The sequence below is a fragment of the Strigops habroptila genome, chromosome W, assembly GCF_004027225.2.
Source record: "Strigops habroptila isolate Jane chromosome W, bStrHab1.2.pri, whole genome shotgun sequence".
NCBI lineage: Eukaryota > Metazoa > Chordata > Aves > Psittaciformes > Psittacidae > Strigops > Strigops habroptila.
This window is the reverse complement of record NC_044301.2, coordinates 10886695-10891231: the sequence shown is the minus strand read 5'-3', so window position 1 is coordinate 10891231 and position 4537 is coordinate 10886695.

Below are 4537 nucleotides of genomic sequence, written 5' to 3'. Positions count from 1 at the left end.
CCATCTCTGCTGGTGTTGGGACAGAGTTTGGCCGCAAAATCTCCACTCTGCTCCATCCTCCGTCAAGCAATGTTGCCACGGGAACTGCTGTGGAGTGAATTCCTGGCATACCACGTGCAGCTGCATCTTACCCTGAAAGTCCATTTTTCCTTTATGTGTGAGCAATGCTACATTTTTAAATATAAGTTTAATTTCTAAATCATATTCAGTAATTATTGAACACATGCTCTGCCAGTGAGGAGGGTCACAAGAAGCTGGGAGGAAGCAGAGACAGGACACCTGACCCAAACTAGCCAAAGGGGTATTCGATACCACAGCATGTCATGCCCAGTATATAAACTGAGGAGAGTCACCCGAAAGGCGCAGATCGCTGCTCGGGTCGGGCAGGGTAGCGGTTGGCGGGTGGTGAGCAATTCCATTGTGCATCACTTGTGTTTATTGTTGGGTTTTTTTCCTTTTCCCATTTTACGTTTATATTCTTTCCCTTTGTTATTTCCCTTATCATTATTATTATTAGTGGTGGTGGTAGTAGTAGTTTTGTATTATACCTTAGTTATTTGACTGTTCCTATCTCAAACCATGGGATTTATATTCTTTTGATTCTCCTCCCCATCCCTCCAGGAGTGGGGGCAGGAAGAAGGGGGGGAGTGAGCGAGTGGCTGCGTGGTTCTGAGTTACCAGCTTGGCTTGAACCATGACAGTCCTTTTTGGCACACAACATGGGGCACAAAGGGTTGAGATAATGACAGACCTGACCAGAGTGTGACAAAACATATTTGTGATAAGCATTCATTTTTTCGGATTAATAGTCACTCATCACAATGTTGATTTATTTGCTCTTGGAGTTGTTGCGCTTGATCTCAGAGTATCAAAATGTCATACCTTACTTGCACCCAATATTTGCTGCTGTGACATTTATCAGCTTTGGGGCCTGGGCTAAGGTTGTCGTTTCTTTGTACTTTAGGTAGTGACTTGTAATACAATAGAATCATTGACCATGAAACTGATCAGGTATGCATTCTCAGCGTGGCCATCACCTCTATACTTTTGCTGCATATGCTGTTTGTGTTTTCCTATGGCCATACCACCCTGAGAATGCCCGATCTTGTCTGATCTCGGAAGCTAAGCAGGGTCCAGCTCAGGTCTTGTTTAAGGTTAAACAACTAACTATTTAAGAATACCACCAAGAGATTTTCCCTGAGGCTGGACAGTCGTGAGTGGCAGGGTGTGTGGGATCATATGTGCAAGCTCCTAGGCCAGTTGGCCCCTCCAGTGCTTTGGAACTTCACCTGTGAACAAGTGCAAAATCAGGAAAAATTTGCAGAACACTTAGACCAGGTGTGCTGTTGTCCTGGCAATACCAGAGAGGGACAACTAGCCGCAACATGCTGGGGTTTGGCCTATGCCTACAGAGCCCTGTTCTGTAAGGAGCAGGAGAAAGAGGTCTCTGGATCTGATGGCAAAGGACAAAGCAAGAGACAACACAGCAACTGAAACCCCAAGAACAGAAGCCACCCCAACCTCAGGGACAAGCACAGCAGCTGCTCAAACCCCGACAACAGACACCGCAGACACTCCAACCCAGTGAAAGACACTGCAGCCACTCCAACCACAGTGATAGACACTGCAGCCAAACCAAAGGACTAATATATGCAGTATCAGTTGCCACTAGAAGCAAGAGGAAAAGGAAACGAATGAAAAAAAATCGTGCAGTGAAGGAAGATGAATGCTCAGTGCGTGAACTAGAGGGGTCTACATCTGAACAAGAGGAATTAATACAGCCTTTGGAGGCGGCTCTTGGCAGCTGTGGAGGAAAGGTGTCCCTACAAGGGCGATGTTATGAGTCGCTCAGCCAACTGGACCACGATAGAGAAAGGCCTCCAGTACCTGAGGGAAGTATCCATTCTAGAGATGATCTATCACAGCCCGGATGCTGGGAATGCACCCATAGATCCAGATGAAGTCGAATGTACATGACCCATGTGGCAGAAGTTTACACGGAGTGCGCCATCATCATATGCCAACTCATCAGCATCAATGAGCTGCAGTGAGGTAGCGGCACCAACAGTGTATGAAGTGAGTCATCAGCTCTGGGAGTTTGAAGACAATCTCGCCCCTTCCATCATTTCAGCTGTAGAAAAACTCCTGACCCAGGAGTTCAAATAATTAAGCGAAGATTTATTCAGCTCCCCACATGTACAGATCCACATCTCAGCTATTAACAGAAGGCGCCCTATTGCCCAAGAGGGAAGATTTAGGAGGTACACGCCGTGGGCCACCCTATGGTTTTACCTGCAGGATCACAGACAAGACATGAGAAAGTGGGATGGAAAATCTACCTCAGTTCTGGAGGAATGGGTGCGTGAATTAAAAAGGAAAACAATGGTCAATGATGATCGTCACAAGAAAGTTGCTGCTCCAGTCTTTGGTGAGCAGCTTCACAGATGGAGTGGAAGAGCTGATTTTACTCCAATTCCTATGATAAGGAATTCTAATAACTTTCTACAAGAAGTAACTGGAGAATCTTATGATAACTATTAGAGGGGCCCTGCCTCCAGCCATGTGGAGAAGAGGGACAATTAGGTTTCTGGACTATTAGCATGTGCGCCCAACACAGCAATAAAGAACACCTGCTTTCTAAAACTCCAAATTGAGTCTTAGAGAGTTTCTCTGACTGACTTTTATGGTAACAATTATTATTATTAGTGGTAGTAGTAGTAATTTTGTATTATACTTTAGTTATTGGACTGTTTGTCGTGGTTTAAGCCCAGCCAGTAACTTAGAACCATTCAGATGCTTGCTCACTCCCCCCCCTTCTTCCCCCCTGCTCCAGGAGGGATGGGGAGGAGAATCGAAAGAATGTAAATCCCACAGGTTGAGATAAGAACAGTCCAATAACTAAGGTATAATACAAAAGTACTACTATCGCCACCAATAATAATAATGATAAGGTAAATAACAAGAGGAGAGAATATAAAACTAAAAGGGGAAAAGGAAAAGAAAACAATAAACACAAGTGATGCACAATTGCTCACCACCCACCGACCGATACCCAGCCCGACCCGAGCAGCAATCTGGGCCTTCCAGGTAACTCCCCCCAGTTTATATACTGGGCATGACGTGCTATGGTACGGAATACCCCTTTGGCTAGTTTGGGTCATGTGTCCTGTCTCTGCTTCCTCCCAGCTTTCCGTGACCCTCCTCACTGGCAGAGCATGAGACTGAAAAGTCCTTGACCAGAGTAAGCATTACTTAGCAACAACTAAAACATTGGTGAGTTATCGGCATTGTTCTCAGACTAAAGTAGAAAACACAGCACTGCACCAGCTACTAAGGAGAAAAATAGCTCTTACAGCTGAAGCCAGGACAGTATCCACCCCTTATTCCACACTATTCATGTCATGCTCAGATCCCACTTTTTTCTATATATCATCGCTTTTTGTCTCTTGATATATATATATGTATGCATACACACAAACACACACATACAAAGAGACAGATATCATTCCTTAGTCCATAGACCATCCCTATAAAGCTCACTGAGTTCATCCAGTCCATGATGTCAGGCTCCATCTCTTTTAACAGTCTTTCAGGGCAGGAGACACAGTGTGTAGTGTTGGGTTGTTGCCTGCTGATGACACCGCCAAACTCATCTGGGCACTGCTGAGCTCATCTGGTTTCGTCAAAATTCATTCTTTGTTGGGGTGATGATCGGAGGGAAGTCAGGGTCAGTTGCTGGGGACCTGAGGGCAGTTCTGGGAGACTCCTGCTGCTGCTGCCAGCTTTTCCTATGACTTTTTTCTCTGACGATGATCATGACAGCACATATCTTCATTTCAAAGCCCAGAGTGGTAGAGATGGGCATTTACCTGATTAGCTATCAAAGTGTCATATAGCAGGCAACAGCATACAGTTGAGTTCATTGGCTGTTTTCCCCCAAAAATTAAATCCCCTTGAGGTACACATTGGACTTCCCCATCTTCCCGCATTACCCACCAAGAAGATCCAGGTCCCTGAGCAAAAGCAACCCCACGAGTGGGTTTGCCTTTACCTGAAGCAGGAATAACCCAGACTGCCTTCCCCAACAAATTCTTTATGTGCACCACAGGAACTCTATCCCCCTCTACAGTAGGTAAAAGTTCTGATTGGGCTGGGCCAGCCCTGTTGGCAGATCCCCTACTGTTGACCAACCAGGAGGCTTTTGCCAAATGTGTATCCCAGTCTTTGAAAGTCCCACCACCCCTTGCTCTCAGTGTAGTTTTTAACAGCCCATTGTACCGTTCGATTTTCCCAGAGGCTGGTGCATGGTAGGGGATGTGATATACTCACTCAATGCCATGCTCTTTGGCCCAAGTGTCCATAAGGTTGTTCCGGAAATGAGTCCCATTGTCTGACTCGATTCTCTCTGGGGTGCCGTGTCACCACAAAACTTGATTCTCAAGGCCCAGGATAGTGTTCTGGGCAGTGGCGTGGGACACAGCGTATGTTTCCAGCCATCCGGTGGTTGCTTCCACCATGGTAAGCACATAGCGCTTAC